This window comes from Dermochelys coriacea, chromosome 2 (assembly GCF_009764565.3).
Source record: "Dermochelys coriacea isolate rDerCor1 chromosome 2, rDerCor1.pri.v4, whole genome shotgun sequence".
In the NCBI taxonomy this organism is placed as follows: domain Eukaryota; kingdom Metazoa; phylum Chordata; order Testudines; family Dermochelyidae; genus Dermochelys; species Dermochelys coriacea.
The window spans coordinates 259,263,623-259,279,039 of NC_050069.1; positions in this window are offsets into that span (position 1 = coordinate 259,263,623).

The following is a 15,417-nucleotide window of genomic DNA, read 5'->3' on the forward strand; positions in this document are numbered from 1 at the left end:
GACTTCAGTCAGGATAAGGGAAACACAAGGCCGAGAATGGATCACCCTCATCCCCAAGCCATCTTCATTCATTTTTCCTGCAGGAGGCAAGCATTTTTGCACAATCTAATTAGATAAGTGCCAGTGAGATGAACTGTCTGATTTCTTTCTTAGCAAGGTGGCACTAAATGAGATGAATCCTTGAAGCAGAACTGATGCCACCTGAAACAAAAACAAGATGCCATATGGCTTCTTCAGCTTTGTGTTGTTCCAATGGATAATTTGACCACCCATCCCACAAAATCCTGCTGCATAGAGATCTGTTTGTATATAACTATTCTGAGACCCCAGCTAGCCTTCAGTCCCTTGTTCCCAGGCACTGGTGTGTAATTATAGAATGGTAGCAAGTCGAGCTGCTCCAAAACCTGCTCTATATTTCTCACAAAACATCTTCAACAAACTGAAAAATATGTAGTTTCATTAGTTGTTTGTTGTTGTTAAATTTTTCTTTTTTTGATGAAACAATTTTTTTTTGAAAACTGTTTTTCGTATTCCTCCATCCCCCGACAGTGGAAGAGGAGGGATGAAAAAAACATTTGGGGATGGGAGGTGGTGGAAGGGTGGGGAGAGAATTGTTGAAAAACTGGAAAATATTGACCAACATAAAAGTTTTCCACAAAAATTTCTCATTTTGATCAAAAAATCTTTTATCTTAAAAAAAAAAACAAAAGTTTTGACCCCAAATCAGAGTCAGCCACCTTTCCGAGCAGCTTTTATCGCAAAAGTTTTCACTGGAAATGCAGCCACTTCTGGGCTGAGAGGTTGGCAACCTTTGGATGCAGAGTAGCAGAGGGAGGGGATATTTTGTCCAAGGATGATGGAGCAAACCTTTACTCTGCTTGGACAGTGGAGACCTCCTGACTCTTCTTTGTCAGAGCAGGCAGGGCTTCTGCTTTCAAGGCCTATCTTTAGAGACCCACACTAAGTAACTGTAGGGTGCTTCCGAACCACCAAGAGCAATCCTGATATACTTCCAGCCACGGTGAGGGGAGCAGACCCAGCAGGCTGCCTCCTACAGAGGAAGAGCAAGCCCCCCACAAAACTGGAGGGCTAAGCCCACTGCTCCACCCACAAGATGATACCCTCCAAATGACAGTGGGGGCACAGCTTGAAGGAGGAGGGAGCCCGTGGCAGGCAGTCCAAGCTCTTCAGGGACCCATGGGCATGATATCCCTTCCCTCAATTTCCCTAATAAAGGGCCCAGTTGCAAGCACTGCCACAGGCCCATGCCAAGGAGAGAGGGAATGTAAAGAGCCTCCTTACCCCACTGAGTGGGTTACCCACAGTGCCAGAGCCTGATTGGGCTGCTACGCCCCCTCCTGTGCAGGTGGGCCGGGGTGGGGAGCTCTCGCTATCACTAATAGAGACCTTCCCCTTTTTCCCCCCCAAAAAAAAACTTTCCGAGAAAAGACAGTTGACTAAAGGCAGGCACCCTCCGCTCCTTCTGGAATCCCCCCTCCCCTTGCTGAGTGAAGAATTGAGCCTGTTGCCAGCATTTCCAGCTCATGTACAAGCCTCCAACTGTGCCCCTGGGCTAGTTTTACATTTTCGTTGATGTGATGGATTTACGGGGGGAGGGGGGAGGGGGTGGAAACATGAAGGATGGAGAGATCTGGAGGCCAAAATCTTTTATGCATGAGCCACGTTGGTGTTAAGCACCAGGCACCTTTCCCACAATCCCAGCTGAGAAATCCCAACAGAGATTTCCAGCCACAAACCCACCTTTTGTGAAGGGCTCTGAGTGCCATGGTGCTAAAGTGAACTCCAACCCAGTGGGGGATGGAAGGATGAGCGCCTCGAAGCCAAGAGGTTTCCTGTAACTATTTCATACAAAGGCTCCCACACATTGAGTGATCTTGCTGGCAGTGGACTCATCTGTTTGCTGCCAATGCAAACATTTGGACCCGGTCTATGACCGATTATTTTCACTGACGTTTCCTATTGTTGCTGCCACCTGCACAGTTCAGTCAAAGAAGCAGCTGTGTGAGGAATGCTAGTGCAGACTTGCTGCTGGGGCTGAGCCAGGTGAGATGACAGGATGGTTAAAAGCAGGTGATTTGGCCTTTAGGCCAATCCAAATAGATAACTGGAAAATAAGGTTGTGAGATCGAGCATCGTGTTCTCTGAGAGCACTTTTGGAGACTCAGGTAGACACATGAAGCGTTACCATGGAATCACAGGACGGGACAGGACCTTGAGACATCGTCTAGTCCAATCCCCTGCACTCAAGGCAGAACTAAGTATTATCGAGACCATCCCTGACAGGTGTTGATCTAACCTACTCCTAAAAATCTCCAATGATGGAGATTCCACAGCCTCCTTGGGCAATGTATTCCAGTGCTTAACCACCCAGTTACATTGCAGCTACTAATATTAGGAGGGTTGTTGGTAAATGATAACTGCATGCCTCCACTTTGCCACACAATGAAGACTTTATAGACCCAAAAGCCCTGATTCTCCATTGCCTTGTATCCTGTGCAGTCACTTGCACCTGCACACTGTGGAAGTAAAACCTTATTGGATCAGAATGGTAGTATTTTGGATTCAGTCTGCACGAAGGTAAATGAGTCCACAGGGAGAAAGACAGATGAGAATCAAACTCAGGCTTTCAACACAACCAGGACAAATTCTTCCCTAGATACACATGTAGCTTCCCATTGACTGGAGAATGTATCTGCCAGTTACTGCACTAACATTAAGACTCTTATAAGTCACTTCCTCCTTCCAAATGAGGGGTATAGATAGAGATACAGGCTAGCTCTCCTTGACTTAAAATATAAGAACATGAGAACGGCCATACTATGTCAGACCAATGGTCCATCTAGCCCAGTGTCCTGTTTTCCCACAGTAGCCAATAGCAAGTGTTTCAAAGGACATTAACAGAACAAGGCAATCATCAAGTGATCCATGTCCTGTCGTCCAGTCCCAGCCTCTGGCACTCAGAGGCATAGGGACACCCAGAGCATGGGGTTGAATCCCTAACCATCTTGGCTAATAGCCATTGGTGGACCTCTCCTTCATTAAGTCTTTAAACCACGATTTGAGGACTTCAATAGCTCAGACATAGTTTAGGGGTTTGTTACTGGAGTGGGTGGGTGAGATTCTGTGGCTTGTGTTATGCAGGAGGTCAGATTAGACAAACATAATGGTCCCTTCTGACCTTAAAGTCTATGATTCTATGATTAACTTAACTAAATCTTTTTTTAATCAAGTTATAGTTTTGGCCTTCACAACATCCCCTGGCAACGAGTTCCACAGGTTGTCTGTGCATTATGTGAAGAAGTACTCCTTATGTTTGTTTTAAACATGCTGCCTATTCATTTCATTGGGTAACCTCTGGTTCTTGTGTTATGTTAAGGGGAAAATAACACTTCCTTATTCACTTTCTCCACACCAGTCATGATTTTATAGACCTCTGTAAGATCCCCCCTCAGTCGTCTCTTTTCCAAGCTGAAAAGTCCCAGTCTTATTAATCTCTCCTCATATGGAAGCTGTTCCATCCTGATAATTTTTTGTTGACCTTTTCTGAACCTTTTCCATTTCTAATATATCTTTCTTGAAATGGGACAACCAGACTGGAGTGCAGCATTCCAGGCGTGGGTATACCATAGATTTCTACAGTGGCATTATGATATTTTCTGTCTTATTATCTATACCTTTCCTAATGGTTCCTAACAGTCTGTTAGCTTTTTTGACTGCTGGTACACTATGAGTGGATGTTGTCAGAGAACTATCCACAATGACTCCAAGATCTCTTGTGGTAACAACTAATTTAGACCCCACCATTTTGTACACATAGTTGGGATTATGTTTTCCAGTGTGCATTTCTTTGCATTTATTAACATTGAATTTCATCTGCCATTTTGTTGCCCAGTGACCCAGTTTTGTGAGAATCTTTTTTTGTAACTCTTTGCTGTCAGTTTTGGACTTAACTTAAGTAATTTTGTATTATCTGTAGATTTTACCACCTCATTCTTTACCCCCTTTTCCAGATCATTTATGAATATGCTAAACAGCACTAGTCCCAGTACAGATTCCTGGGGACAGCACTATTTCTCTCCATTCTGAAAACTCACAATTTATTCCTAGACTTTGTTTCCTGTCTTTTAATCAGTGACTGATCCATGAGACAACCTACCCTCTTATCCCATGACTGCTGAATTTGCTTAAGAGAACTTTGGTGAGGGACCTTGTCAAAGACTTTCTGAAAATCTAAGTACACTATATCCACTTGATCACCTTTGTCCACGTTTGTTGACCCCCTCAAAGAATTCTAATAGAGTGATGAGGCACAATTTCCCTTAAAAAAAGCCATGTTAACTGTTCCCCAACAAATTGTGTTCATCTATGCATCTAATAATTCTATTCTATATTATAGCTTCAATCAATTTGCCTGGGACTGAAGTTATACTTACTGGCCTGTACGGGCCAGGATCACCTTGGGAGCTTTTTTTTTTTAATTATTATTTGTTAAAAAAGGCATTACATTAGCTATTCTCCAGTCGTCTGGTACAGAAGTTAATTTAAGGGATAGGTTACATACAACAATTAGTAGTGCTACAGTTTCATATTTGAGTTTATTCAGAACTCTTGGGTGAATACCATCTGGTCCCGTGACATATTACTGTTTAATTTATCAATTTGTTCCAAAACCATCTCTATCGACACTTCAATCTGAGACGGTTCCTGAAATTTGTCACCTAAAAAGAATGACTCAGATGTGGGAATCTCCCTCGTGTCCTTGGCAGTGAAGACCAATGCAAAGAATTCATTCAGCTTCTCCGCAATGGCCTTGTCTTCCCGGAGTGATCCTTTAGCATCTCGATTGTTCCGTGGTCCCACTGATTGTTTGGGAGGCTTCCTGCTTCTGGTGTACTTAAAAAAAAATTCTGTTAGTTTGAGTCTTTTGCTAGTTGCTCGGCAAATTCTATTTTGGCCTGCCTCATTATACTTTTACACTTGACTTGCCAGAGCTTATGCTCCTTTCTATTTTCCTCAGTAGGAATTTACTTCCAATTGTTAAAGGATGCCTTTTTGTCCCTAATTGCTTCTTTTACTCTGTTTACCCATAATGGCATTTTTTTTTGTTCTCTTACTATTCTTTTAAATTTCGGGTATACATTTATTTTGAGCCTGTATTATGGTGTTTTTAAAAAGTTTCCATGGAAGCATTTCACTCTTGTGACTGTTTCTTTTAATTTCCATTTAACTAGCATCCTCATTTTTGTGTAGTTCCCCTTTCTGAAGTTAAATGCTACCGTGGTTGTTTCTTTGATCCCCCCACCCCCCACTCCCACATACACAGATGTTAAATTTAATTAGATTATGGTCACTATTATCAGATTCTTTGCTCTACTTAGGACGAACTCAAAAATTGCTTCTCCCCTTGTGGGTTCAGGGACTAGCTGCTCCAAGAAGTAGACATTAGTGGTGTCTAGAAACTTTCTCTCTGCAACTCATCCTGAGGTGACATGCATAGGCATAGTTTGACTTCAATTTTTTGGGCGGGCAGCTCCAGTCAGGCCAATGGGGCTGGGGGGATGACAAATTCCATGCCTGGCACCAGTTGAGATTTGGGAGTGTTGGGGGTGCAACTTTAACCATGGTTCCAGGGACTATTTAGGTAACTGAAAACACTAGTGTTTTTTCAGATAATAACTTAGAAATGTCTGACAGGGGCATTGTATCTAATTCATATATCAAGAAAGAAAATAAAATAACTATTAGACCCACAAAAAGAAAAGGAGTACTTGTGGCACCTTAGAGACTAACAAATTTATTTGAGCATAAGCTTTCGCGAGCTACAGCTCACTTCATCGGATGCATCCGATACAGCTCACTTCATCGGATGCATCCGATGAAGTGAGCTGTAGCTCACGAAAGCTTATGCTCAAATAAATTTGTTAGTCTCTAAGGTGCCAAAAGTACTCCTTTTCTTATTAGACCCACAGCTCTAATACTAACATGTTCTGACATCTTGTGGCAAGTAACTTATGGGACACTGGTCAGGTTCAAAATTGTATGTATATTCTTACTCAGATACTCTTATTAAAGTCAGAAGGGATCATTGTGATCATCTAGTCTGACCTCCTGCATATTGCTGGCCACAGAACCTCACCCACTCACTCCTGTAATAGACTCCTCACCTCTGGTTAAGTTACTAACATCCTCAAATCATGGTTTAAAGACTTCAAGTTACAGAGAATTCACCATTTACACTAGTTCAAAACTGCAAGTGATCCCATGTCCCATGCCGCAGAAGAAGATGAAAAACCCCCAGGGTCTCTGCCAATCTGACCCAGGGGAAAATTCCTTCCTGACCCCAAATATGGCCATCAGTTAGACCCTGAGCAGTGGGAAAGAACTCTCTCTAGTAACTCAGAGCCTGCCCCATCTAGTGTCCCATCTCCAGCCACTGGAGATATTTGCTGCTAGCAGTCGCAGCTGGGCCAAATGTCATTGTATGCAGTCTCATCATACCACCCACTCCAAATATTTATCAAGCTCAGTCTTGAAGCCAGTTAGGTTTTTTGCCCCCACTGCTCCCCTTGGGAGGCTGCTCCAGAACTTCACTCCTCTGATGGATAGAAACTTTCACCTAATTTCAAGCCTAAACTTGTTGATGGCCAGTTTATATGTATTTGTCCTGGGGTCCACACTGATGCTTAACTTCAGTAACTTCTCTCCCTCCCTAGCTTTTATCCCTCTAGTGTATTTATATAGAGTAATCATACCTCCCACAGCCTTCTATTGATTAGACTAAATAAGCCAAGCTCTTTGAGTCTCCTCTCATAAGACAGGTTTTTCATTCCTCACATTATCCTAGGTTTCAGAGTAGCAGCCGTGTTAGTCTGTATTCGCAAAAAGAAAAGGAGTACTTGTGGCACCTTAGAGACTAACAAATTTATTAGAGCATAAGCTTTCGTGAGCTACAGCTCACTTCAATTTAAATGCATCCGATGAAGTGAGCTGTAGCTCACGAAAGCTTATGCTCTAATAAATTTGTTAGTCTCTAAGGTGCCACAAGTACTCCTTTTCTTTTCACATTATCCTAGTAGCCCTTTTCTGCACCTGTTCCAGTTTAAAGTAATCTTTCTTAAACATGGGAGACTAGAATTGCACACAGTATTCCAGATGAGGTCTCACCAGTGCCTTGTATAATGATACTATCACTTCCCTGTCACTACTGGAAATACCTTGCCTGATACACCCCAGTACTGCGTTAGCCTTTTCACGGCCGCATCACATTGGCAGCTCATAGTCATTCTGTGATCAACCAATACCCCCACTCTTTCTCTTCCACGGTCACTTCCAAGTGATAAATCCCCAGCTTATTGCAAAAATTCTTGTTGTTAGTCCCTAAATGCATGACCTTGCACTTTGCACTATTAAATATCATCCCATTTCTATTACTCCAGTTTACCAGGTCATCCAGATCTTCTTGTATGGTATTCCAGTCCTCCTCCATACTGGCAATACCTCCCAACTTTGTGTTATCTGCAAATTTTATTAGCACACTCCCACTTTTTGTGCCATGGTCAGTAATAAAAATGTTAAATAAGGTTGGTCCCAAGACTGATCCCAGAGGAATTCTACTAGTAACCTTCCTCTAGCCCAGGGGTCAGCAACCTTTCAGAAGTGGTGTGCTGAGTCTTCATTTATTCACTCTAATTTAAGATTTCGTGTGCCAATAATACATTTTAACGTTTTTAGGTCTCTTTCTATAAGTCTTTAATATATAACTAAACTATTGTTGTATGTAAAATAAATAAGGTTTTTAAAATGTTTAAGAAGCTTCATTTAAAATTAAATTAAAATGCAGAGCCCCCCAGACCGGTAGCCAGGACCTGGGCAGTGTGAGTGCCACTGAAAATCAGTTTGCATGTCGACTTTGGCACGCGTACCTTAGATTGCCTACCCCTGCTCTAGCCTGAGAGTTCACCTTTCAGTATGACCTGTTGTAGTCTTCCCTTTAACCAGTTCCTTATCCAACTTTTAGTTCTCATATTAATCCGCATCTTCTCCAATTTAACTAATAATATCTCATGTAGAACTGTATCAAATGCCTTACTGACAATCAGGTAGATTAGATCTATTGCATTTCCTTTGTCCAAAACATCAGTTATCTTCTCAAATAAAGGTATTAGTAACTTTGTTACCACCTCTTGAATACAACAACTGTAGAAACATCTACAATTACTTTCTATCATTTAGGCTACTTAGGATATGTTTTCACTAGCAATGTTAAAGCAGCAGCAGCACTTTAACCTGGCTGTGTAATCGCGGCACCAGCGCTGGGAGAGAGCTCTCCCAGTGCTATAAAAAAACCTACCTCCACGAGGGGAGTAGCTCCCAGCACTGGGAGCACGGTATTGTCTACACTGCCACTTTACAGCACTGAAACTTGCAGCGCTCAGGAGGGTGTTTTTTCACACCCCTGAGCGAGAAAGTTGCAGCACTGTAAAGTGGCACTGAAGACAAGGCCTAACTTTTTTGCAATGAACCAAGCTTGGAACAGATAGTTTAACTTTAGGGAACATCCTAACAGCCTTATCTTATCTTAATCACCTGTTAATCGCTTTGTTTATAAACAAAATTCTGACACTCTGCCTCAGGGGCGCAAACTGGTAGCAGCAAATCTCCTGTCTCTCTACAGAACTCACTGCATTGCACACTCAAGCTGCCTGCCTCTGAGGCTTGCAGTTTTGGGGGGGCAACGCCCTCCCTTGCCCCCCCCCCCAACTCTGCCTATGGAGGTACCCAGTCAATATGCAGATAGTTGACATCCTCCATTATTATTGAGTTTACTAGTTTTATAGGGTCTCTAATCTCCCAGAGCATTTCACAATCACTGTCACCAGCCTGGTCAGGTGGTCGATAGTATATTCCTACTGCTATAATCTTATTCACACAAGGAATTTCTGTCAGTAAAGATTCTGTGGTACAGTTTGATACATTTAAGATTTTTTCTATATTTGATTCTATGCTTTCTTTCACAAAGAGTGCCATGTGATGTAACTGAATGGGACTCTTCCATTTGACTAAAAGAAAAGGAGTACTTGTGGCACCTTAGAGACTAACAAATTTATTTGAGCATAAGCTTTCATGAGCTACAGCTCACTTCATCGGATGCATTCAGTGGAAAATACAGTGGGGAGATTTATATACACACACAGAGAACATGAAACAATGGGTTTAATCATACACACTGTAAGGAGAGTGATCACTTAAGATGAGCTACGACCAGCAGGAAGGGGGGTGGGGGGGAAGGAAGAAAACCTTTTGTGGTGATAATCAAGGTGGGCCATTTCCAGCAGTTGACAAGAACGTCTGAGGAACAGTAGGAGGTGGGGGGGTGGACTAACATAGGGAAATAGTTTTACTTTCTGTAATGACTCATCCACTCCCAGTCTCTATTCAAGCCTAAGTTAATTGTATCCAGTTTGCAAATTAATTCCAATTCAGCAGTCTCTCATTGGCGTCTGTTTCCGAAGTTTTTTTGTTGAAGAATAGCCACTCTCAGGTCTGTAATCGAGTGACCAGAGAGATTGAAGCGTTCTCCGACTGGTTTTTGAATGTTATAATTCTTGACGTCTGATTTGTGTCCATTTATTCTTTTATGTAGAGACTGTCCAGTTTGACCAATGTACATGGCAGAGGGGCATTGCTAGCACATCATGGCATATATCACATTGGTAGATGCGCAGGTGAATGAGCCTCTGATAGTGTGGCTGATGTGATTAGGCCCTGTGATGGTGTCTCCTGAATAGATATGTGGACAGAGTTGGCAACGAGCTTTGTTGCAAGAATAGGTTCCTGGGTTAGTGGTTCTGTTGTGTGGTGTGTGGTTGCTGGTGAGTATTTGCTTCAGACTGGGGGGCTGTCTGTAAGCAAGGACTGGCCTGTCTCCCAAGATCTGTGAGAGTGATGGCTCGTCCTTCAGGATAGGTTGTAGATCCTTGATGATGTGTTGGAGAGGTTTTAGTTGGGGGCTGAAGGTGACGGCTAGTGGCGTTCTGTTATTTTCTTTGTTGGGCCTATCCTGTAGTAGGTGACTTCTGGGTACTCTTCTGGCTCTGTCAATCTGTTTCTTCACTTCAGCAGGTGGGTATTGTAGTTGTAAGAATGCATGATAGAGATCTTGTAGGTGTTTGTCTCTGTCTGAGGGGTTGGAGTAAATGCGGTTCTTTCGTAGAGCTTGGCTGTAGACAATGGATCATTTGGTGTGATCTGGGTGAAAGCTGGAGGCATGTAGGTAGGAATAGTGGTCAGTAGGTTTCCGGTATAGGGTGGTGTTTATGTGACCATCGCTTATTAGCACCGTAGTGTCCAGGAAGTGGATCTCTTGTGTGGATTAGTCCAGGCTGAGGTTGATGGTGGGATGGAAATTGTGGAAATCATGGTGGAATTCGTCAAGGGCTTCTTTTCCATGGGTCCAGATGATGAAGATGTCATCAATGTAGTGCAAGTAGAGTAAGGGCATTAGGGGACAAGAGCTGAGGAAGCGTTCTTCTAAATCAGCCATAAAAATGTTGGCATACTGTGGGGCCATGCAGGTACCCATCGCAGTGCCGCTGATTTGAAGGTATACATTGTCCCCAAATGTGAAATAGTTATGGGTGAGGACAAAGTCACAAAGTTCAGCCACCAGGTTAGGAGTGACATTATCGGGGATACTGTTCCTGATGGCTTGTAGACCATCTTTGTGTGGAATGTTGGTGTAGAGGGCTTCTACATCCATAGTGGCCAGGATGGTGTTTTTAGGAAGATCACCGATGGATTGTAGTTTCCTCAGGAAGTCAGTGGTGTCTCGAAGATAGCTGGGAGTGCTGGTAGCGTAGGGCCTAAGGAGGGAGTCTACATAGCCAGACAATCCTGCTGTCAGGGTGCCAATGCCTGAGATGATGGGGCGTCCAGGATTTCCAGGTTTATGGATCTTGGGTAGCAGATAGAATACCCCAGGTCTGGGTTCCAGGAGTGTGTCTGTGCGGATTTCTTCTTTTGCTTTTTCAGGGAGTTTCTTGAGCAAATGCTGGGTAGACTCCTCCTGAAGGTCGAAACAGCAGCCTGGACTTCTACATAGAGTGCTTCCGTCGACGTGCACGAGCTGAAATTGTGGAAAAGCAGCATCGCTTGCCCCATAACCTCAGCCATGCAGAACAAAATGCCATCCACAGCCTCAGAAACAACTCTGACATCATAATCAAAAAGGCTGACAAAGGAGGTGCTGTCGTCATCATGAATAGGTCGGAGTATGAACAAGAGGCTACTAGACAGCTCTCCAACACCACTTTCTACAAGCCATTACCCTCTGATCCCACTGAGAGTTACCAAAAGAAACTACAGCATTTGCTCAAGAAACTCCCTGAAAAAGCACAAGAACAAATCCGCACAGACCACCCCTAGAACCCCGACCTGGGGTATTCTATCTGCTGCCCAAGATCCATAAACCTGGAATCCTGGACACCCCATCATCTCAGGCATTGGCACCCTGACAGCAGAATTGTCTGGCTATGTAGACTCCCTCCTCAGGCCCTACGCAACCAGCACTCCTAGCTATCTTCGAGACACCACTGACTTCCTGAGGAAACTACAGTCCATTGGTGATCTTCCTAAAAACACCATCCTGGCCACTATGGATGTAGAAGCCTCTACACCAACATTCCACACAAAGATGGACTACAAGCCATCAGGAACAGTATCCCCGATAATGTCACGGCAAGCCTGGTGGCTGAACTTTGTGACTTTGTCCTCACCCATAACTATTTCACATTTGGGGACAATGTATACCTTCAAGTCACCGGCACTGCTATGGATGCCCACATGGCCCCACAGTATGCCAACATTTTTATGGCTGACTTAGAACAACGCTTCCTCAGCTCTCGTCCCCTAATGCCCCTACTCTACTTGCGCTACATTGATGACATCTTCATCATCTAGACCCATGGAAAAGAAGTCCTTGACGAATTCCACCATGATTTCAACAATTTCCATCCCACCATCAACCTCAGCCTGGACTAGTCCACACAAGAGATCCACTTCCTGGACACTACGGTGCTAATAAGCGATGGTCACATAAACACCACCCTATACCAGAAACCTACTGACCGCTATTCCTACCTACATGCCTCTAGCTTTCATCCAGATCACACCACACGATCCATTGTCTACAGCCAAGCTCTACAATATAACTGCATTTGCTCCAACCCCTCAGACAGAGACAAACACCTACAAGATCTCTATCATGCATTCCTACAACTACAATACCCACCTGCTGAAGTGAAGAAACAGATTGACAGAGCCAGAAGAGTACGCAGAAGTCACCTACTACAGGACAGGCCCAACAAAGAAAATAACAGAATGCCACTAGCCATCACCCTCAGCCCCCAACTAAAACCTCTCCAACGCATCATCAAGGATCTACAACCTATCCTGTAGGACGACCCATCACTCTCACAGATCTTGGGAGACAAGCCAGTCCTTACTTACAGACAGCCCCCCAATCTGAAGCAAATACTCACCAGCAACCACACACCAAACAACAGAACCATTAACCCAGGAACCTATCCTTGCAACAAAGCCCGTTGCCAACTCTGTCCACATATCTATTCAGGGGACACCATCATAGGGCCTAATCACATGAGCCACACGATCAGAGGCTCATTCACCTGCACATCTACCAATGTGATATATGCCATCATGTGCCAGCAATGCCCCTCTGCCATGTACATTGGTCAAACTGGACAGTCTCTACGTAAAAGAATGAATGGACACAAATCAGACGTCAAGAATTATAACATTCAAAAACCAGTTGGAGAACACGTCAATCTCTCTGGTCACTTGATTATAGACCTAAGAGTGGCTATCCTTCAACAAAAAAGTTTCAAAAACAGACTCCAACGAGAGACTGCTGAATTGGAATTAATTTGCAAACTAGATACAATTAACTTAGGCTTGAATAGAGACTGGGAGTGGATGAGTCATTACACAAAGTAAAACTATTTCCCCACGTTATTTCTCCCCCCCACCCCTCCACCCCCACTGTTCCTCAGATATTCTTGTTAACTGCTGGAAATAGCCTACCTTGCTTGTCACTATGAAAGGTTTTTCTCCTTTCCCCCCCTGCTGCTGGTGATGGCTTATCTTAAGTGATCACTCTCCTTACAGTGTGTATGATAAACCCATTGTTTCATGTTCTCTGTGTGTGTATATCAATCTCCCCTCTGTTTTTTCCACCAAATGCATCCGATGAAGTGTGCTGTAGCTCACCAAAGCTTATGCTCTAATAAATTTGTTAGTCTCTAAGGTGCCACAAGTACTCCTTTTCTTTTTGCGAATACAGACTAACACAGCTGCTACTCTGAAACCTGAGATGACAAATGTATGACATACTACAGCATCCATTGCGGCTGGCATGGCTAATGGAGAACAACAAGCAGTTAGCAAGGCAGAGGATGCATTTATTCATAAGATCCCACATACGTGATTAAGCTACTGCTATCTACTCTGTCAATTGTATTTCTAAAGCACTTATCACTTGCTTGTCTCAGCACTGTTATATAGAGATAGCATTAACACTAGCTTTTATAGGGCACTAGCGTGGGTTCCCTTATATCTCTGCCGGCTTTTTGCCATACTTGTGCGGTCTTATTTTGAAGGCCCTCAAGCTGGGTGAATCTAAAGTGGCAATGACTTTCCTGCCTCTCTGCTTCCACTGCAGGCATGGGATTTGGGGCTTGGTTGGCACATCACTTGCTAATGCACCTAGCATTTGTGCCCAGAGCTATACTGGATGCATACACACCAGCACCACTGTCATCGGTCCTATGTAATAACCAGAGAAAGAATTCACCACCTTTGGTTCAAAAAAGTGTGACTAAAAGAAGCTGCTACCACTAATGCATCCAGAGGGGACCCCACACTCAGTGGAGGAGCGGTATACAAATACCTTTCATCACTCTGGCACCACTGCCTCTCCAGACTCCTGGCAGCGATGACTCTCTCCTGGTTGCTGGCTCTGACTCTCCTCTCTCTTGGCTCCTCTCCAGCGCTGTTAAGATTCAACAACAGGCTGGAAGGTGCTTTGACTTTGTATGGATCTCAGCGGGAAGAGATGAGGGCCTACAATGGAGCCCATATATGGGAGACGCTGATCAGCAGCACCAAGTTCAAGATATCAAAAAACTGTTACACCTGGATCCAGGGGCAGCCTTAAGGCCAGGTAAGTTACATGGCTGACGCCCCCGCCCACCATTTCCCTCTCACTCAATGGGCACTTACCTCAAGCTCCCTCTCCTCAATTCCCTGTCCTCAGCCCCACCCAGCCCCAGGGCCAGCAACCCAAGGAAGCAAACCAACCATCCCTGGGCTTGATCCTGCCATGTCAGCATTCCTGAATGCCCGCAATTCCCACTGACCTATGTGGGATCTCTGCTTTACAGAAGCATTCAGCACCTTGCTGATGGGGCTCAGCAGTTCTCTGAGAGCACATGGCAAGTCCTCACATGATGTGTCGTCATGAAGGGAAGACTATGACCCTCTGTCATTGAAACTGTGGAGGGAACTGAGAAAGGCACAATGGAATTATCACTGTAATGTGACAAGGACACTCGTCACATTAAAACCTCACACTCTGCTGTGACACGAAGTATTCAGGAACTTGGTTTGTATTCCATCCAAAAGACACAACCTTACTTTTCCCAAGCCACATTGGTGCATTCATTTGGTACCAACTCAGACACACATGACCCTTAGTTTTCCCTTGGACTTCAGTAGGCTCTGTGTGGGCTTAGCCCTTCTGAAAAATCAGTCCTCAGGTGCGTCCCCAGGGTAAGTGACCCTTCTAAAAACGTAGGGCCTGATCTCCAGAGGTCCTGAGCAGCCACAGATCCCACACATTTCAAAATGGAATTGTGAGTGCTCTACCTCACCCCGGTTGTTGTTTTTTTAAGGCGGGCTACACACCTCATCAAAATGGGGTTAGGAGAGCTGTATGGAAAAAGGAATTTCTGTCCCATGGGAAATTCAACGTTTTTTTCAAGCTGATACAGGGTGCAATACTCAACACTTTCCTAGCACAGAGAGACTTCTGAAAAATTTCAATTTGGAAATGTGCGGGGGGGGGGGGGGGGCAGAAAACGGCCAATTTTGAGGATTTGAAATGCTGCCATTTTTGACATTTCAAAATGTCAATTTGGACATTTCAAATCTTCGTGTAAAAAAAACCTGGAAAATTTAATCGAAATGGATATTTTCCCACAAAAATATCTCAACAATACCCTGTGTTTTGTCATGATATTTTTTTGGTGGAAACATTTTGACCAGCTCCAAATATGGGGTTGTGACTATACGCTCCCGGCTCCTCCACCTGCATATAGA